The sequence below is a fragment of the Botryllus schlosseri genome, chromosome 6, assembly GCF_051294905.1.
Source record: "Botryllus schlosseri isolate E-star chromosome 6, Bs_hap1, whole genome shotgun sequence".
Taxonomy (NCBI): domain Eukaryota; kingdom Metazoa; phylum Chordata; class Ascidiacea; order Stolidobranchia; family Styelidae; genus Botryllus; species Botryllus schlosseri.
Window position 1 is genome coordinate 12,320,265 of NC_137241.1, and position 22,398 is coordinate 12,342,662.

The 22,398-nt window shown below is 41.5% G+C and overlaps 1 long non-coding RNA gene across 1 annotated transcript in view; it reads right to left on the reverse strand.

Annotated features, from left to right (window-relative positions):
* LOC145441029 (uncharacterized) overlaps positions 1-13,996 on the reverse strand; it is a 416,627-nt gene extending 402,631 nt beyond the window's left edge. Inside the window, exon 1 of the long non-coding RNA XR_013915699.1 lies at positions 12,147-13,996. This is a non-coding gene — a long non-coding RNA (uncharacterized LOC145441029). The remainder of the gene's footprint in view (positions 1-12,146) is intronic.
* Positions 13,997-22,398: the final 8,402 nt, after the last annotated feature.

Below are 22,398 nucleotides of genomic sequence, written 5' to 3' on the forward strand. Positions count from 1 at the left end.
CGGAGTTGTAACTGTAGGCCCTCGGGAACATAGAGAAATCATGGTGTAATTGAACTTTTCATAAATTTTCATACCCCCCAAAATGGCTAAATCTGCCAATATCTCCTAAACTACAATAGCCAGGAATACGCCGATAGGCTCATTCGACGTAACTTTTGATTTGCTACAGTCTGGTAGCGGAGTTGTAACTGTAGGCCCTCGGGAACATAGAGAAATCATGGTGTAATTAGAACTTTTCATAAATTTTCATACCCCCCAAAATGGCTAAATCTGCCAATATCTCCTAAACTACAATAGCCAGGAATACGCCGATAGGCTCATTCGACGTAACTTTTGATTTGCTACAGTCTGGTAGCGGAGTTGTAACTGTAGGCCCTCGGGAACATAGAGAAATCATGGTGTAATTGAACTTTTCATAAATTTTCATACCCCCCAAAATGGCTAAATCTGCCAATATCTCCTAAACTACAATAGCCAGGAATACGCCGATAGGCTCATTCGACGTAACTTTTGATTTGCTACAGTCTGGTAGCGGAGTTGTAACTGTAGGCCCTCGGGAACATAGAGAAATCATGGTGTAATTGAACTTTTCATAAATTTTCATACCCCCCAAAATGGCTAAATCTGCCAATATCTCCTAAACTACAATAGCCAGGAATACGCCGATAGGCTCATTCGACGTAACTTTTGATTTGCTACAGTCTGGTAGCGGAGTTGTAACTGTAGGCCCTCGGGAACATAGAGAAATCACTGGTGTAATTGAACTTTTCATAAATTTTCATACCCCCCAAAATGGCTAAATCTGCCAATATCTCCTAAACTACAATAGCCAGGAATACGCCGATAGGCTCATTCGACGTAACTTTTGATTTGCTACAGTCTGGTAGCGGAGTTGTAACTGTAGGCCCTCGGGAACATAGAGAAATCATGGTGTAATTGAACTTTTCATAAATTTTCATACCCCCCAAAATGGCTAAATCTGCCAATATCTCCTAAACTACAATAGCCAGGAATACGCCGATAGGCTCATTCGACGTAACTTTTGATTTGCTACAGTCTGGTTGCGGAGTTGTAACTGTAGGTCCCTCGGGAACATAGAGAAATCATGGTGTAATTAAACTTTTCATAAATTTTCATACCCCCCAAAATGGCTAAATCTGCCAATATCTCCTAAACTACAATAGCCACGAATACGCCGATAGGCTCATTCGGACGTAACTTTTGATTTGCTACAGTCTGGTAGCGGAGTTGTAACTGTAGGCCCTCGGGAACATAGAGAAATCGATGGTGTAATTGAACTTTTCATAAATTTTCATACCCCCCCAAAATGGCTAAATCTGCCAATATCTCCTAAACTACAATAGCCAGGAATACGCCGATAGGCTCATTCGACGTAACTTTTGATTTGCTACAGTCTGGTAGCGGAGTTGTAACTGTAGGCCCTCGGGAACATAGAGAAATCATGGTGTAATTGAACTTTTCATAAATTTTCATACCCCCCAAAATGGCTAAATCTGCCAATATCTCCTAAACTACAATAGCCAGGAATACGCCGATAGGCTCATTCGACGTAACTTTTGATTTGCTACAGTCTGGTAGCGGAGTTGTAACTGTAGGCCCTCGGGAACATAGAGAAATCATGGTGTAATTGAACTTTTCATAAATTTTCATACCCCCCAAAATGGCTAAATCTGCCAATATCTCCTAAACTACAATAGCCAGGAATACGCCGATAGGCTCATTCGACGTAACTTTTGATTTGCTACAGTCTGGTAGCGGAGTTGTAACTGTAGGCCCTCGGGAACATAGAGAAATCATGGTGTAATTGAACTTTTCATAAATTTTCATACCCCCCAAAATGGCTAAATCTGCCAATATCTCCTAAACTACAATAGCCAGGAATACGCCGATAGGCTCATTCGACGTAACTTTTGATTTGCTACAGTCTGGTAGCGGAGTTGTAACTGTAGGCCCTCGGGAACATAGAGAAATCATGGTGTAATTGAACTTTTCATAAATTTTCATACCCCCCAAAATGGCTAAATCTGCCAATATCTCCTAAACTACAATAGCCAGGAATACGCCGATAGGCTCATTCGACGTAACTTTTGATTTGCTACAGTCTGGTAGCGGAGTTGTAACTGTAGGCCCTCGGGAACATAGAGAAATCATGGTGTAATTGAACTTTTCATAAATTTTCATACCCCCCAAAATGGCTAAATCTGCCAATATCTCCTAAACTACAATAGCCAGGAATACGCCGATAGGCTCATTCGACGTAACTTTTGATTTGCTACAGTCTGGTAGCGGAGTTGTAACTGTAGGCCCTCGGGAACATAGAGAAATCATGGTGTAATTGAACTTTTCATAAATTTTCATACCCCCCAAAATGGCTAAATCTGCCAATATCTCCTAAACTACAATAGCCAGGAATACGCCGATAGGCTCATTCGACGTAACTTTTGATTTGCTACAGTCTGGTAGCGGAGTTGTAAACTGTAGGCCCTCGGGAACATAGAGAAATCATGGTGTAATTGAACTTTTCATAAATTTTCATACCCCCCAAAATGGCTAAATCTGCCAATATCTCCTAAACTACAATAGCCAGGAATACGCCGATAGGCTCATTCGACGTAACTTTTGATTTGCTACAGTCTGGTAGCGGAGTTGTAACTGTAGGCCCTCGGGAACATAGAGAAATCATGGTGTAATTGAACTTTTCATAAATTTTCATACCCCCCAAAATGGCTAAATCTGCCAATATCTCCTAAACTACAATAGCCAGGAATACGCCGATAGGCTCATTCGACGTAACTTTTGATTTGCTACAGTCTGGTAGCGGAGTTGTAACTGTAGGCCCTCGGGAACATAGAGAAATCATGGTGTAATTGAACTTTTCATAAATTTTCATACCCCCCAAAATGGCTAAATCTGCCAATATCTCCTAAACTACAATAGCCAGGAATACGCCGATAGGCTCATTCGACGTAACTTTTGATTTGCTACAGTCTGGTAGCGGAGTTGTAACTGTAGGCCCTCGGGAACATAGAGAAATCATGGTGTAATTGAACTTTTCATAAATTTTCATACCCCCCAAAATGGCTAAATCTGCCAATATCTCCTAAACTACAATAGCCAGGAATACGCCGATAGGCTCATTCGACGTAACTTTTGATTTGCTACAGTCTGGTAGCGGAGTTGTAACTGTAGGCCCTCGGGAACATAGAGAAATCATGGTGTAATTGAACTTTTCATAAATTTTCATACCCCTCCAAAATGGCTAAATCTGCCAATATCTCCTAAACTACAATAGCCAGGAATACGCCGATAGGCTCATTCGACGTAACTTTTGATTTGCTACAGTCTGGTAGCGGAGTTGTAACTGTAGGCCCTCGGGAACATAGAGAAATCATGGTGTAATTGAACTTTTCATAAATTTTCATACCCCCCAAAATGGCTAAATCTGCCAATATCTCCTAAACTACAATAGCCAGGAATACGCCGATAGGCTCATTCGACGTAACTTTTGATTTGCTACAGTCTGGTAGCGGAGTTGTAACTGTAGGCCCCTCGGGAACATAGAGAAATCATGGTGTAATTGAACTTTTCATAAATTTTCATACCCCCCCAAAATGGCTAAATCTGCCAATATCTCCTAAACTACAATAGCCAGGAATACGCCGATAGGCTCATTCGACGTAACTTTTGATTTGCTACAGTCTGGTAGCGGAGTTGTAACTGTAGGCCCTCGGGAACATAGAGAAATCATGGTGTAATTGAACTTTTCATAAATTTTCATACCCCCCAAAATGGCTAAATCTGCCAATATCTCCTAAACTACAATAGCCAGGAATACGCCGATAGGCTCATTCGACGTAACTTTTGATTTGCTACAGTCTGGTAGCGGAGTTGTAACTGTAGGCCCTCGGGAACATAGAGAAATCATGGTGTAATTGAAACTTTTCATAAATTTTCAAACCCCCCAAAAATGGCTAAATCTGCCAATATCTCCCTAAACTACAATAGCCAGGAATACGCCGATAGGCTCATTCGACGTAACTTTTGATTTGCTACAGTCTGGTAGCGGAGTTGTAACTGTAGGCCCTCGGGAACATAGAGAAATCATGGTGTAATTGAACTTTTCATAAATTTTCATACCCCCCAAAATGGCTAAATCTGCCAATATCTCCTTAAACTACAATAGCCAGGAATACGCCGATAGGCTCATTCGACGTAACTTTTGATTTGCTACAGTCTGGTAGCAGAGTTGTAACTGTAGGCCCTCGGGAACATGGAGAAATCATGGTGTAATTGAACTTTTCATAAATTTTCATACCCCCCCAAAATGGCTAAATCTGCCAATATCTCCTAAACTACAATAGCCAGGAATACGCCGATAGGCTCATTCGACGTAACTTTTGATTTGCTACAGTCTGGTAGCGGAGTTGTAACTGTAGGCCCTCGGGAACATAGAGAAATCATGGTGTAATTGAACTTTTCATAAATTTTCATACCCCCCAAAATGGCTAAATCTGCCAATATCTCCTAAACTACAATAGCCAGGAATACGCCGATAGGCTCATTCGACGTCACTTTTGATTTGCTACAGTCTGGTAGCGGAGTTGTAACTGTAGGCCCTCGGGAACATAGAGAAATCATGGTGTAATTGAACTTTTCATAAATTTTCATACCCCTCAAAATGGCTAAATCTGCCAATATCTCCTAAACTACAATAGCCAGGAATACGCCGATAGACTCATTCGACGTAACTTTTGATTTGCTACAGTCTGGTAGCGGAGTTGTAACTGTAGGCCCTCGGGAACATAGAGAAATCATGGTGTAATTGAACTTTTCATAAATTTTCATACCCCCCAAAATGGCTAAATCTGCCAATATCTCCTAAACTACAATAGCCAGGAATACGCCGATAGGCTCATTCGACGTAACTTTTGATTTGCTACAGTCTGGTAGCGGAGTTGTAACTGTAGGCCCTCGGGAACATAGAGAAATCATGGTGTAATTGAACTTTTCATAAATTTTCATACCCCCCAAAATGGCTAAATCTGCCAATATCTCCTAAACTACAATAGCCAGGAATACGCCGATAGGCTCATTCGACGTAACTTTTGATTTGCTACAGTCTGGTAGCGGAGTTGTAACTGTAGGCCCTCGGGAACATAGAGAAATCATGGTGTAATTGAACTTTTCATAAATTTTCATACCCCCTCAAAATGGCTAAATCTGCCAATATCTCCTAAACTACAATAGCCAGGAATACGCCGATAGGCTCATTCGACGTAACTTTTGATTTGCTACAGTCTGGTAGCGGAGTTGTAACTGTAGGCCCTCGGGAACATAGTGAAATCATGGTGTAATTGAACTTTTCATAAATTTTCATACCCCCCAAAATGGCTAAATCTGCCAATATCTCCTAAACTACAATAGCCAGGAATACGCTGATAGGCTCATTCGACGTAACTTTTGATTTGCTACAGTCTGGTAGCGGAGTTGTAACTGTAGGCCCTCGGGAACATAGAGAAATCATGGTGTAATTGAACTTTTCATAAATTTTATACCCCCCAAAATGGCTAAATCTGCCAATATCTCCTAAACTACAATAGCCAGGAATACGCCGATAGGCTCATTCGACGTAACTTTTGATTTGCTACAGTCTGGTAGCGGAGTTGTAACTGTAGGCCCTCGGGAACATAGAGAAATCATGGTGTAATTGAACTTTTCATAAATTTTCATACCCCCCAAAATGGCTAAATCTGCCAATATCTCCTAAACTACAATAGCCAGGAATACGCCGATAGGCTCATTCGACGTAACTTTTGATTTGCTACAGTCTGGTAGCGGAGTTGTAACTGTAGGCCCTCGGGAACATAGAGAAATCATGTGTAATTGAACTTTTCATAAATTTTCATACCCCCCAAAATGGCTAAATCTGCCAATATCTCCTAAACTACAATAGCCAGGAATACGCCGATAGGCTCATTTACGTAACTTTTGATTTGCTACAGTCTGGTAGCGGAGTTGTAACTGTAGGCCCTCGGGAACATAGAGAAATCATGGTGTAATTGAACTTTTCATAAATTTTCATACCCCCCAAAATGGCTAAATCTGCCAATATCTCCTAAACTACAATAGCCAGGAATACGCCGATAGGCTCATTCGACGTAACTTTTGATTTGCTACAGTCTGGTAGCGGAGTTGTAACTGTAGGCCCTCGGGAACATAGAGAAATCATGGTGTAATTGAACTTTTCATAAATTTTCATACCCCCCAAAATGGCTAAATCTGCCAATATCTCCTAAACTACAATAGCCAGGAATACGCCGATAGGCTCATTCGACGTAACTTTTGATTTGCTACAGTCTGGTAGCGGAGTTGTAACTGTAGGCCCTCGGGAACATAGAGAAATCATGGTGTAATTGAACTTTTCATAGATTTTCATACCCCCCAAAATGGCTAAATCTGCCAATATCTCCTAAACTACAATAGCCAGGAATACGCCGATAGGCTCATTCGACGTAACTTTTGATTTGCTACAGTCTGGTAGCGGAGTTGTAACTGTAGGCCCTCGGGAACATAGAGAAATCATGGTGTAATTGAACTTTTCATAGATTTTCATACCCCCCAAAATGGCTAAATCTGCCAATATCTCCTAAACTACAATAGCCAGGAATACGCCGATAGGCTCATTCGACGTAACTTTTGATTTGCTACAGTCTGGTAGCGGAGTTGTAACTGTAGGCCCTCGGGAACATAGAGAAATCATGGTGTAATTGAACTTTTCATAGATTTTCATACCCCCCAAAATGGCTAAATCTGCCAATATCTCCTAAACTACAATAGCCAGGAATACGCCGATAGGCTCATTCGACGTAACTTTTGATTTGCTACAGTCTGGTAGCGGAGTTGTAACTGTAGGCCCTCGGGAACATAGAGAAATCATGGTGTAATTGAACTTTTCATAGATTTTCATAGCCCCCCAAAATGGCTAAATCTGCCAATATCTCCTAAACTACAATAGCCAGGAATACGCCGATAGGCTCATTCGACGTAACTTTTGATTTGCTACAGTCTGGTAGCGGAGTTGTAACTGTAGGCCCTCGGAACATAGAGAAATCATGGTGTAATTGAACTTTTCATAAATTTTCATACCCCCCAAAATGGCTAAATCTGCAATATCTCCTAAACTACAATAGCCAGGAATACGCCGATAGGCTCATTCGACGTAACTTTTGATTTGCTACAGTCTGGTAGCGGAGTTGTAACTGTAGGCCCTCGGGAACATAGAGAAATCATGGTGTAATTGAACTTTTCATAAATTTTCATACCCCCCAAAATGGCTAAATCTGCCAATATCTCCTAAACTACAATAGCCAGGAATACGCCGATAGGCTCATTCGACGTAACTTTTGATTTGCTACAGTCTGGTAGCGGAGTTGTAACTGTAGGCCCTCGGGAACATAGAGAAATCATGGTGTAATTGAACTTTTCATAAATTTTCATACCCCCCAAAATGGCTTAAATCTGCCAATATCTCCTAAACTACAATAGCCAGGAATACGCCGATAGGCTCATTCGACGTAACTTTTGATTTGCTACAGTCTGGTAGCGGAGTTGTAACTGTAGGCCCTCGGGAACATAGAGAAATCATGGTGTAATTGAACTTTTCATAAATTTTCATACCCCCCAAAATGGCTAAATCTGCCAATATCTCCTAAACTACAATAGCCAGGAATACGCCGATAGGCTCATTCGACGTAACTTTTGATTTGCTACAGTCTGGTAGCGGAGTTGTAACTGTAGGCCCTCGGGAACATAGAGAAATCATGGTGTAATTGAACTTTTCATAAATTTTCATACCCCCCAAAATGGCTAAATCTGCCAATATCTCCTAAACTACAATAGCCAGGAATACGCCGATAGGCTCATTCGACGTAACTTTTGATTTGCTACAGTCTGGTAGCGGAGTTGTAACTGTAGGCCCTCGGGAACATAGAGAAATCATGGTGTAATTGAACTTTTCATAAATTTTCATACCCCCCAAAATGGCTAAATCTGCCAATATCTCCTAAACTACAATAGCCAGGAATACGCCGATAGGCTCATTCGACGTAACTTTTGATTTGCTACAGTCTGGTAGCGGAGTTGTAACTGTAGGCCCTCGGGAACATAGAGAAATCATGGTGTAATTGAACTTTTCATAAATTTTCATACCCCCCAAAATGGCTAAATCTGCCAATATCTCCTAAACTACAATAGCCAGGAATACGCCGATAGGCTCATTCGACGTAACTTTTGATTTGCTACAGTCTGGTAGCGGAGTTGTAACTGTAGGCCCTCGGGAACATAGAGAAATCATGGTGTAATTGAACTTTTCATAGATTTTCATACCCCCCAAAATGGCTAAATCTGCCAATATCTCCTAAACTACAATAGCCAGGAATACGCCGATAGGCTCATTCGACGTAACTTTTGATTTGCTACAGTCTGGTAGCGGAGTTGTAACTGTAGGCCCTCGGGAACATAGAGAAATCATGGTGTAATTGAACTTTTCATAGATTTTCATACCCCCCAAAATGGCTAAATCTGCCAATATCTCCTAAACTACAATAGCCAGGAATACGCCGATAGGCTCATTCGACGTAACTTTTGATTTGCTACAGTCTGGTAGCGGAGTTGTAACTGTAGGCCCTCGGGAACATAGAGAAATCATGGTGTAATTGAACTTTTCATAGATTTTCATACCCCCCAAAATGGCTAAATCTGCCAATATCTCCTAAACTACAATAGCCAGGAATACGCCGATAGGCTCATTCGACGTAACTTTTGATTTGCTACAGTCTGGTAGCGGAGTTGTAACTGTAGGCCCTCGGGAACATAGAGAAATCATGGTGTAATTGAACTTTTCATAGATTTTCATACCCCCCAAAATGGCTAAATCTGCCAATATCTCCTAAACTACAATAGCCAGGAATACGCCGATAGGCTCATTCGACGTAACTTTTGATTTGCTACAGTCTGGTAGCGGAGTTGTAACTGTAGGCCCTCGGGAACATAGAGAAATCATGGTGTAATTGAACTTTTCATAAATTTTCATACCCCCCAAAATGGCTAAATCTGCCAATATCTCCTAAACTACAATAGCCAGGAATACGCCGATAGGCTCATTCGACGTAACTTTTGATTTGCTACAGTCTGGTAGCGGAGTTGTAACTGTAGGCCCTCGGGAACATAGAGAAATCATGGTGTAATTGAACTTTTCATAAATTTTCATACCCCCCAAAATGGCTAAATCTGCCAATATCTCCTAAACTACAATAGCCAGGAATACGCCGATAGGCTCATTCGACGTAACTTTTGATTTGCTACAGTCTGGTAGCGGAGTTGTAACTGTAGGCCCTCGGGAACATAGAGAAATCATGGTGTAATTGAACTTTTCATAAATTTTCATACCCCCCAAAATGGCTAAATCTGCCAATATCTCCTAAACTACAATAGCCAGGAATACGCCGATAGGCTCATTCGACGTAACTTTTGATTTGCTACAGTCTGGTAGCGGAGTTGTAACTGTAGGCCCTCGGGAACATAGAGAAATCATGGTGTAATTGAACTTTTCATAAATTTTCATACCCCCCAAAATGGCTAAATCTGCCAATATCTCCTAAACTACAATAGCCAGGAATACGCCGATAGGCTCATTCGACGTAACTTTTGATTTGCTACAGTCTGGTAGCGGAGTTGTAACTGTAGGCCCTCGGGAACATAGAGAAATCATGGTGTAATTGAACTTTTCATAAATTTTCATACCCCCCAAAATGGCTAAATCTGCCAATATCTCCTAAACTACAATAGCCAGGAATACGCCGATAGGCTCATTCGACGTAACTTTTGATTTGCTACAGTCTGGTAGCGGAGTTGTAACTGTAGGCCCTCGGGAACATAGAGAAATCATGGTGTAATTGAACTTTTCATAAATTTTCATACCCCCCAAAATGGCTAAATCTGCCAATATCTCCTAAACTACAATAGCCAGGAATACGCCGATAGGCTCATTCGACGTAACTTTTGATTTGCTACAGTCTGGTAGCGGAGTTGTAACTGTAGGCCCTCGGGAACATAGAGAAATCATGGTGTAATTGAACTTTTCATAGATTTTCATACCCCCCAAAATGGCTAAATCTGCCAATATCTCCTAAACTACAATAGCCAGGAATACGCCGATAGGCTCATTCGACGTAACTTTTGATTTGCTACAGTCTGGTAGCGGAGTTGTAACTGTAGGCCCTCGGGAACATAGAGAAATCATGGTGTAATTGAACTTTTCATAGATTTTCATACCCCCCAAAATGGCTAAATCTGCCAATATCTCCTAAACTACAATAGCCAGGAATACGCCGATAGGCTCATTCGACGTAACTTTTGATTTGCTACAGTCTGGTAGCGGAGTTGTAACTGTAGGCCCTCGGGAACATAGAGAAATCATGGTGTAATTGAACTTTTCATAGATTTTCATACCCCCCAAAATGGCTAAATCTGCCAATATCTCCTAAACTACAATAGCCAGGAATACGCCGATAGGCTCATTCGACGTAACTTTTGATTTGCTACAGTCTGGTAGCGGAGTTGTAACTGTAGGCCCTCGGGAACATAGAGAAATCATGGTGTAATTGAACTTTTCATAGATTTTCATACCCCCCAAAATGGCTAAATCTGCCAATATCTCCTAAACTACAATAGCCAGGAATACGCCGATAGGCTCATTCGACGTAACTTTTGATTTGCTACAGTCTGGTAGCGGAGTTGTAACTGTAGGCCCTCGGGAACATAGAGAAATCATGGTGTAATTGAACTTTTCATAAATTTTCATACCCCCCAAAATGGCTAAATCTGCCAATATCTCCTAAACTACAATAGCCAGGAATACGCCGATAGGCTCATTCGACGTAACTTTTGATTTGCTACAGTCTGGTAGCGGAGTTGTAACTGTAGGCCCTCGGGAACATAGAGAAATCATGGTGTAATTGAACTTTTCATAAATTTTCATACCCCCCAAAATGGCTAAATCTGCCAATATCTCCTAAACTACAATAGCCAGGAATACGCCGATAGGCTCATTCGACGTAACTTTTGATTTGCTACAGTCTGGTAGCGGAGTTGTAACTGTAGGCCCTCGGGAACATAGAGAAATCATGGTGTAATTGAACTTTTCATAAATTTTCATACCCCCCAAAATGGCTAAATCTGCCAATATCTCCTAAACTACAATAGCCAGGAATACGCCGATAGGCTCATTCGACGTAACTTTTGATTTGCTACAGTCTGGTAGCGGAGTTGTAACTGTAGGCCCTCGGGAACATAGAGAAATCATGGTGTAATTGAACTTTTCATAAATTTTCATACCCCCCAAAATGGCTAAATCTGCCAATATCTCCTAAACTACAATAGCCAGGAATACGCCGATAGGCTCATTCGACGTAACTTTTGATTTGCTACAGTCTGGTAGCGGAGTTGTAACTGTAGGCCCTCGGGAACATAGAGAAATCATGGTGTAATTGAACTTTTCATAAATTTTCATACCCCCCAAAATGGCTAAATCTGCCAATATCTCCTAAACTACAATAGCCAGGAATACGCCGATAGGCTCATTCGACGTAACTTTTGATTTGCTACAGTCTGGTAGCGGAGTTGTAACTGTAGGCCCTCGGGAACATAGAGAAATCATGGTGTAATTGAACTTTTCATAAATTTTCATACCCCCCAAAATGGCTAAATCTGCCAATATCTCCTAAACTACAATAGCCAGGAATACGCCGATAGGCTCATTCGACGTAACTTTTGATTTGCTACAGTCTGGTAGCGGAGTTGTAACTGTAGGCCCTCGGGAACATAGAGAAATCATGGTGTAATTGAACTTTTCATAAATTTTCATACCCCCCAAAATGGCTAAATCTGCCAATATCTCCTAAACTACAATAGCCAGGAATACGCCGATAGGCTCATTCGACGTAACTTTTGATTTGCTACAGTCTGGTAGCGGAGTTGTAACTGTAGGCCAGTGGTTCTCAACCTTTTTTACCCGCGGACTCATCTCAAGCTCGCCAGTATACCCGCGGACTTAAGCTATATATTACTGAATTATTTTTTTTCCAAGGGAGTGTAATACGGTATCAACAAAAAAATGAGCTAAAATTGAGTCAAGGAAGCTTTCTTAAATCTGTCTTTCCACATCTGTCGGCTTTGCAATTCAAGCAACTATTCAGTAATGCAGACCACATCTCGATTTCCACTTATATTAGACAACTATAGATTGTTTCTGTGATTAGCACATGTCCCTACGATTTGTAATTTCCCAAATAGTCTGTAAGTGAACAAGTCGCCATAATCAATCACCAGCACTCAGCGTATATCGCACCGGAAACCTGTGCAATGTGCCTACGTGCAGGACCGTAACAGCACTTCGTCAGCCCCCCCTCAATAACAAAACGTTGGTCTTGGGCCACACAGGCCTTAAACCTAACTTCTGGTGGGCTTCACCCCCAGACCCCCCTTCCGATACGTTTTTACCGCTACTTCTCGGCGAAATTTTTGTACCGTTCGTTCAGTCGTTTTGTTTCGAATAAACCGCGCGAGGCGTGAAAATATTCCATAATCATGATTGAATCGGTCGACATGATCGGGGATTGCATCTAGTTGTAAATTTTTTATGCTATCTCTGCTCATGCATTCAGATTTATCGGTCGAGCTGAGCGAGACGTTTCGGAACATGATATAATGATATAATTTTTCTAAAAAGTTGCATAAATTTTCAAAAAACACTCTATAATTTATGTTAATTCACGAATAATTTTGGCCCCCCTTCGAGGTCCCCCCCTCAATTATGGGGGTTTGGTGTACGGCAGTTACGGTCCCGCATACGTGTGTAGTGTATAAAGAGCTGTCCCAGGGGTTTATACCTGGCATATTCTGTGTGTGAATTGTTAATAGTGAACACGCGGCATTAAATTCCGAGTCCGGTCGTACTAAATTCAAGTGAATCCGACCAAAATTGTAGAGTTTATGACCGTGATAAAATTGCTTATGACAATTTTAGCAATAGGCTATACCTCGAACATAAATGTAGGGCATTTTGAAAAATTCCAGTTGGCGATAATTGGGGTTTTATACCTGGCGTGATTGGTATCAAACCAGGATGATGCGACAGATGTGCAAAGCATACCCGTTTTGCCTGTGATACTTGCAACCAATTGGTTTGCCCAAGACACAGAAAATATCAGGAGAACCAATAATGCTTGGAATGCTGATCAATTTGTAGTGGTGCTGTTTCGTTGTTCTTGCGTTTGAAATATACGTGGCCAAACATCGCTTGTTGAGGTATCTCTAATATTGCTTCCAAAACTACATTCACTGCAGTATAATTTATTAACTTGCAGGAATTTCGTATGCCCCTTATCAATAAGAGGTAACGGCACAATAAGAAGCATATAGAAAGAGATTCAAACAAAATCCAAATTGGCGAAATATGACGTAACAATGCAATGATAAAAAGGAACGGTAGCTGGCCAAAGTCAGCTGTACCGGTACTCCGGTAGTCATAATAAAGGGATAATAGAGAATCAAATTATACAATACTCAGAAGACGTTACACAGACAATCAGCGGAATATATTAATGGAATATATAAAGAATGTATACAAACTCTTTATCCTTTTTATGGTGCCTTTAATTCTTGATAAGGGAAACCCGAAAAGTCACCGAGGTAATAAATTCTACTGCAATGAATGTAGTTCTCAAAGCACTATTGAAGTTGAGTGCCGCCAGTCACATATTTGAGGTATCTATGCATTTTTTATGACAGCTATTAAGGTTACTAACATTTCAAAATAGGTATTTTGCGAATCATGCAGCCTAATTCTCAAATCGGAATTGGACCTTTCGGACCAAAAAGCTACTTTCTCCGTAAGGCTACAATGACTTTGGTCCGAAAGTGAACGAGCCCCGTAGGTCTGCAATTTAAATCTGCGGACTCGGACGCCTCCGCAATACAGAATTCGTCGAATATATGTTCTTTGCTCATACAGAAAGGTTCGTGCGTCCGTTAATTTTTCAAATAAATAGTTTTAATTGATGAATCTCTGCATTAAGATGCATATTTCAATTATATTCCTTTCCAAAACGTTGAATTTATAATCGCAATAAAAAACAAGCGGACCTGTCGGTCCGGTGATGAAGACGGATTTTAGGTGTTTCTTTCATGTGAAATCTTTTAGGCCCTTTTCATACCGGGGTTCCGGGTATAACATTTCTCGAAAATGTTTACCGGAACCCCTCTATGTGAACATAACACTGGTTTTTCGAGGTGGTATGAACGCGCTTATTTTCGGAGATTTTTACGGTACCGAGTGAGTATGAACACTGAACAGTGAACACGAATGGCGCAGCTGGGTTCCCAGAATGATGTCAATCTAACTTTTAGTTGCGGTAACGCGCTGTTCATTCGGGCTGCTGGTATTTCGAGGTCAGCTACCTGCGGCATTTTGATCTTCTTGTGTAATGGTGTTGGGAATGCATTATTATTGGATTCATATTCTGTATGCTCACAATACGTAGTCAGTCACAGCTTCTTTTTTCTGTGGTTTTGTAAACAGAGCACGGCTAAAAAGGTAGAACACCATCTCCAAATGATGCAGCATTGGGTGAGTTGCCTGAAAACTTAGCACTTCAACACTAATTTGGTAGGCGATATTAACCCTTACCAAATTTGTTACATCAAAGGCAAGTTTCTAACCACAGATATGCTGTGCGTACGTTATATAGTCACTGTCATATACGCCTAGTGAAAAGGGGATTTAGTAACATCTGCTTTGATAGTGGCCGCACAGCAGAGAAAGATGTCCCTTCGCTCTGAATCACTAACCAAAATTGAAATTGTACCAACGGGCTGGTAAACCATCGTGCATCATCCGAGCCATAATTTGGTTTTCACCTATGCCTTCATTTTCTTGCTACAACCAAGTCATTCCTTTGTTATGCAATGTTAGGCAAGTGTAACATTAATCTGATCTTTTCGCAGGTCTAGATGGAGGATACTGATGAAAAAGGTGGAATCGTGCAAGTGTGCATTAAGTTAATAGTTTTTCTCATGAATAAAATGAAACAGCACATACACATCTGGTTAAGCAAGAGCATTGTTCATTGAGAATGTCACACAGGGCATTTCCGACGTCTGGGCCAGCGATACTGGGCCACCAGGTCTTGTCTTCATTGCGTATACCATCCTCTGTATCATTCTGGCCTTAGCGGATTGCAGTTTCTGAGCAAAGCCGAACACCGCGCCTTCAGTCGACCAAAATCTTTCAACCTCCATGTGTGCTTTGCTAAGTTTCTGAAAAAGCAATTGTGAATTTCAAGGGCTGCAGAAAGGAAATTTATATTACATATTTGAAATTAGCTTTAGCTTATGCTCTGTTTGTGTTTCAGGGAAAAGGCTTCATGAGCCGGGGCTGAAAGGATAGGCTGCGTCATCAGTTATGTAGGCTAGTACGGAACCCTCTGACTCTCAATCATGAAGTCATCCTGAAAAACTTGACTGCAGCAAATGCATGTTTGGTACAAATGTTTCTGTGGTTGGTAATTTTTTATCCAGCCACAGCACTCAACTAAAGACTCGTACAAAAGTACTGAAATTTCAAAATGCGCAACTTTAACTAGAACTACTCAATTTTTTAAACTAGCAACTAGAACAGGGGTGGCCAACCTTTTCAGCCCAATCGCCACATTCGATTGACGAACTATTCTGCGGGTCACTAGCCGTGCGAAGCGCGAAAAATTTTTGAAGTTGATAAATTGATAATATTGTCAGTTGACTATATTGCAAGCCTGCTGTATATCGCTGGGCTCAGTTTGCAAGGACTGGACTATTCGGCACCTGGACATATCGATATCGAAAGCTTCGTCCAACATGCGGCAATCACTTTGTGACGAGGTTTCATAGTCGACGGTCTTTTTGCGAGCGCAAACGGGAGGTCGCGAATATATATATTGTTAGACTCAATCTGCTACATCAGAGTTCTTTCATTTTCACAAAGGGGTAACAATATTAAAAGCAAGAAATCGAGTGACAAGATGTTGCGCTAAGCGTGTAGAAAATTTTTACTTTTGATAAATCTATCGCAAAGTATTTTGCTTTATTGTAGTGTACCAAGATCCCAAATGTGACTGGCTCATAGATCTACCAATGCGTCGGAACTGATATTTCAGTCATCACATCCCAAGTGTTGCGGCCAGACTAATCAAATTTTTGATTGGCGTTGCAAGTTCACAGTCTGTGCAATCCATTTTTGATAATATTACTAATTTCGGAAATCAACTCGCGGGCCACGGGTTGCCCGGCCCTGAACTAGAACTATCAAATTTTCAAAATCTGCAACTAGAACTACTCACTTTCAAATATCCGCAACTAGAACCAGAAACTATTCACTTTTTCAAATCCACAATTAGAACTACTTAGTTTTAGTAACTAAAAGTAACTAAATGAGTAGGTTGATGTACAAATTGTACATGTCTGACTACACTACAAAAAATATACAAATTTGGTCTCATTTTCAGCAATTTCAGTCTTAATAAGTGAGCAGGGTAATAACCAAGTCACAAGTCGATCCCACTTCAATAGTTTTGACTAGATTCAAGTCGAGTACTTTCAACTTACCACCGAGTCAAATCCCAGTCCAACTCATCGAGCAGAGCGTCGAGTTCGAGTCATGGTTTTATGACTCGAGTCCGAGTCCTAGTCATTGTGTTGACTGCTCAGTTTCCAGTTTAAGTCTATTTTCCATCAATTTGGGTCTTACTTTTGAGACAGAAAGTAGCCTACTTGGCAAGAACAATTGGTCTTTTGGACTTCTTTTTCTAACATAATGATTCAAGACCAAATTTGTTTGACCTTTTTGTAGTGGAATGCTACGCAAAAACTGGCTGACATTCCGCCATGACAAATATAGAAATATTACTATGCACTAGGACTGGGCAAATTCGAGTACCTGAGTGATTCGATTCTGAATCACTTATTACGCTTCGATTCGAGTCGAGTATCATCATGATGACATTACAACACCATGTACTATGCCAAAATTCAAACGTGTAGGCTACCTTATCTGCCACCATAAAGAACATAACGCCTATTGTCCGTCACATTAAAGATACTTCAATGTTTTTTCGACCATACCGTTTTCATTGCACTGCTTGACAGTGTTATGGGATGGTCATGACTTCGGAAATGTGCTATTTGCAGCAACGTTCGTAGCTTTGTACTATATCTCGTATGTTGCGACACGGCCAATCAAGGTTTCAAGGCTTACTCAGTGGAAAATAGTATCAAAACTACGGTATATTCCCGTTAGTAAATCAACTTTCAGTATAATTTCAGTACTCGAAAAATAGTATTTTACTACTCGACTCGAATCATTAAATTTAATACTCGATTCAGATTCGAGTACTCGAATCATTGTGGCTAGACCTACTATAGGCACCAGCAATTATTTTTATTAAAATCACCTTGTGACAGTTGCCTTCTTAAAATACATCTGATGTTTACCTGGATCTACAAACGATTGGCTTCATTGGCTAGCCTCTAAAGCGGGAAGAGCGACAGCTACTCAGCAACTCAGCAAGCAAGAGAAATTGAGTTCGTATAATTTGCTGGCTGCTTTTCGTTATGGTCTTGAAGCTCGTCGCAGAGTATACCAAATGTTTCTTTCACGGATTTCTCGAATTCCCTGTTTTTTCTGTATAGTGTACATAAGATTAGATTTACCCAAACCATTATACAGCAATCACAAAGATAAACTGACTTTGTCGTAAGCAGATGTGATCAGGGGTTCTTTTCATTCCAGGACTCTATCCTCTTTGCTGGCTTTCAGCTTCTGCTCTCAGCTTCGGTTGATGATATACAAGCCAGGAACATGCTCGGGCTCTATTACTGATACAGTTATATTGAGTATAGAGCCCCATACACATCGAGAAGGCATATCCGCAACATCCCATAGCTAAAAGTTGGAGCCAACTTCTCCGCATCTCACGAATATGCCTCTCCCCAGCACCGTAATTGCCGCACCCCAAACCCCCCAATTGGGGGGGGGGCGAGCTCGAAGGGGGCCCAAAATTATTTCGTATTTCGAGTTTCGAGTATTTTTTGAAATATTATGCAATTTTTTCAAATTTTTTTCGCGCTGCGCGTGAATTCAAGTACCGTAATTTTCCATGTATAATGCTCAAAATTTTCACTATTTGTTGCCCTAAAATAGGGCGGTGCATATTATACATGGGTGCAACAAGCCTTGAAAAAATCTCCCTAGATAAAAAACTTGAAATCACACCTATCTTCATGTTTGTTTCCAATCGCGCATCACTTCCAGCCAGCGCGCGTAGTAATTCGTATTATAGAGTGAAACGCGCTGCCAATTAGTGGCAAGCGTGTTGCCAATTAACGAGAGTCGTGTGCACAAGCACGCGATCACCCGCTGAGTTGGTTTGCCATTTGCACGCGAGCGAAATTAGGTCAATAATAGCCACTCGCGCGCGGCAAATCTCGCCAATTCATCGCGTCAACGACAGGCCCGAACAATCGCATATGCAATTTATACATATACAAGAGGCCATGTGCGCAAGATATAGTCGCTTGCGTAATCACATCAGTCGCATCTCCAACAGACCTGTTGTGCATGACATAACCGTTAGCCTAGGTGCAATCGCATCTGTAATAGGCATCGTGCGCAAGATGTCGGTTCGTTGGCCTAAACTAACTCGCCGCCGGCCTCGCAGGCTTTGGCTGCTATCTACTATCGCCGTAACAGCACTTCGTCAGCCCCCCCCCCCCCCCCCCAAAAAAAAAAAGGAACTTTGGTCTTGGGCCTCCCATAGTGTTATAGACCGAACGTCTGGGGGGCGCCCCCCAGACCTCCCTTCCGGCGATACATTGTTTACCACTATTCATCATTTTCATTGGGAGTTTCTTTAGTGACTCAGCTGTAGTCGCCGAAGCGCGCAAGGCGCGCAAAATTTGTAGTATTCATGATTTCATCGGTCAGTATGATCGGGAATTGCAAACATTGTTATCAAATTTTATCTTCTCTCTGCTCACGTAATCAAATTTGCCGGTAGAGATGAGTGAGGTGTGTTTAAAAAGGTAGGACCACTCAATAATAATTAAACATCTTCGGGCGTATACACGTTGGCAGGAACAAAACAGCACCTCGTCAGGCCCCCAAAAACGTGGGTCTTGGGCTCCCAGAAGTTCGGTCTATAACCCTGTGGGGGGCCCAAGACAAAAGTTTTTTGGGGGGGCTGACGAAGTGCTGTTACGGCCCTGCCTCTCCCCAGTGTTGGGATGACTCGAGTCATGACTTGACTCGAGTCAGACTCGAGTCACCTTTTTCGCATGACTTGACTTGACTCGAGTCACTTTGCTAAAATGACTTGACTTAACTTGACTCGTCGTATCAGAAATGTGGATTGACTCGTGACTCGGAGCAAAATTCCGAGTCAATTTCAAGTCATCAAGTAATCGGTGTTGATAAATATCACTGTATCTTGCATATCTTCGGATTGTTTGCGAAACGCTGGTGTAACCCGTGAGAGAGAGCGACCAATCATTCAATGATCGTGGGTTTTACTGAGCCTCCATTGTTAACTCACAGAAAATTGACCGCTAACGAAGTGATCGAAGCTTACAGCTTACGTTGTCGTAAACTAGAATAGTAAAGTAATTAAATAGCAAAATGTATATTTCTGTTCTCTGTTCCTACCTTAACCAAACCTCTTATTTCATTGAAATTGAATTCGAATAAAGTATATATAGTACTCAACCATTGGCGCAGGCTCGAAATATATCATATAAATTTGTAAATGTATTGCATCTTATCAATTCGTTTCTCTCTCTATTCTCTGTTTCGGCTGGTAATTATAAACTGAGGCTATGCAATTCGCAGTTTTACGTATATGTGAGCGATACAATGCCTTCTTGCGTGGATAATTAACTCTATATTGGTTCATCTGTTTAAAATCAATGACCACGCAATTGGCAGCTCAGACAGCTAGCAAAATGCAATGACGTAACCATGCCTCATACTTCGAAAAGGCAACTTGACTTGAATTGTGACTTGACTCGTGACTTTACTTGACTTGACTCGACTTGACTCGAGTCACCTCCAAAAATCGAGTGACTTGACTTGACTCGAGTCACCTTCGAAAATCAATTGACTTGATTTGACTCGAGTCAAAATGTGCAATGACTCGAAATGACTCGTGACTCGAAGGTAGTGACTTGATCCCAACACTGCCTCTCCCACATTGTTTTCCACAAGCATATTACAACTGGAACACCCCACAGACATGGTTTTGTAACTATCAACACTTACGGAGAATCGCGTTCATACTGACCATAATTTCCCGCGAATTTACCGAAAAAATGACCTGTATGAACATAAGTTCGCGGTAACTCTAAATAGGTATGAACGCGCTCTTTTCTCGGAACTGTTCCGGTAATTTTTTCTCTACGTGAACATCGCCTGATTCGGAACTTGTTCCCGAAAGAGTTTCGTAAATCCGGTATGAAAAGGGCCTAGCTAGCGAATAGGGTCCTACAAGCGAAATCAGTATATCCGCTAGTGGCGCTAGATTTGAGTTGTTGCCTACGGGTTAGGTTAGTTATCTATTACTGCGTTTCCATGCACGGCCGATGAGCCCATTTTCGAGAGACTCAGCCGACGAACGAGAGAATTTTGTTGCGTATGCGCACCCACGTCGGTCGACTCGTCAGCCATCGAGTGAATCCTTCGGCTTAGCCCTTCGGCCATGCTTGCGCTGTGTCTTCGATTAGCGAATTGGTATTCGCTACATACAATACACTTTTCGTATCAAATTAACCATGGCTGCACTCCGGACGGATCTTGGACGCCTTGAGAATCCAAGATTGAAGATGATTGCAACGGAATTTAGTAGTACCGGTACTGCTACGAATTACCCGTGGGCTACCGAAGTCTTCGCGATCTGATCACATACGCTGCTGCCAAAATTCGAGGGTTCGTGTTCTGGTGCATGGATACAATACAAACTATACCGTTTGACAACAAACTAGGTGAACTTATTCACATTCCCCTGGAAAGCAAATCATCAACAGGACACTGGAAGTTCGTGTCTGAATCATGACGACGAAACAGTAGTACCGATAGACTACTAAATAAGTTACTATTCTGCGCTCGAAATTATTGGACCACGATATCTCATATCTATATCTCCCACATACTAAGATATGCCACCAAGTTTTAAGCAATTGGTTCATCATGACCATTTTACATGTTGGATGGATTTAGGCCTACGCGTTCAAGGTCAAAGCGTGTTGTTTGATTGAATGACCGCTACAAGTCATCTCGGCTCATTCCTACCGAGTCATTTATCGCAATCTTGTGATTATTGTGAAATTATTACTGAGTAAGTAAGTCAAAAACGTCATCGCGATCGCTTCGCCAACCTACGCACCTAGTTCGGTCAAGTCACGGTTGGGTTACGTATGCTCATGGAAACACGGCCGACATGTACAACGCATGCGTCATGGCCTTTCGGCCGAGCACGAGCATGGAAACAAAGTATATAGTTGTTGTCTGCTATTAGAGGGGTCCATCTAATTTGTGAATGTCGGCAATGTCGGCGCAATGTCGGCGCAATGTAGGTACAATATACGAACTTATACCGTGCAATATACTTATATTCAAATAATTATAACTGATATTATACTTGACAGATAGCAATGTCGAGGATGTTGCCGCAATGTCGATAATACCAGCGCAATGTCGACAATGCCGGCGCAATGTCGATAATGTCGGCGCAATGTCAGCAATGTCGCCGCAATGCGCTGGTATTATCGACATTGCTATCGGTCAAGTAAAATATCAAGCATAGCATACTCACCCAATTCAAGATGAGCCATATCTACTAAAAAAATTTTTAAATAAGTATATTGTAAGTTATAAGTTCGTATTTTGTACCTACATTGCGGCGACATTGCTGACATTGCGCCGACATTATCGACATTGCGCCGGCATTGTCGACATTGCGCTGGTATTATCGACATTGCGGCAACATCCTCGACATTGCTATCGGTCAAGTATAATATCAGTTATAATTATTTGAATATAAGTATATTGCACGGTATAAGTTCGTATATTGTACCTACATTGCGCCGACATTGCCGACATTGCGACATTGCCGACATTGCGCCGACATTGCCGACATTGACAAAGTATATGTACCCCTATTAGAGAACTTACTCGGAGCTTTTGATCAGTACCGTGAGTCATCTTTGTTGCTCGATTGATTAGGATTGTAAGCTCTC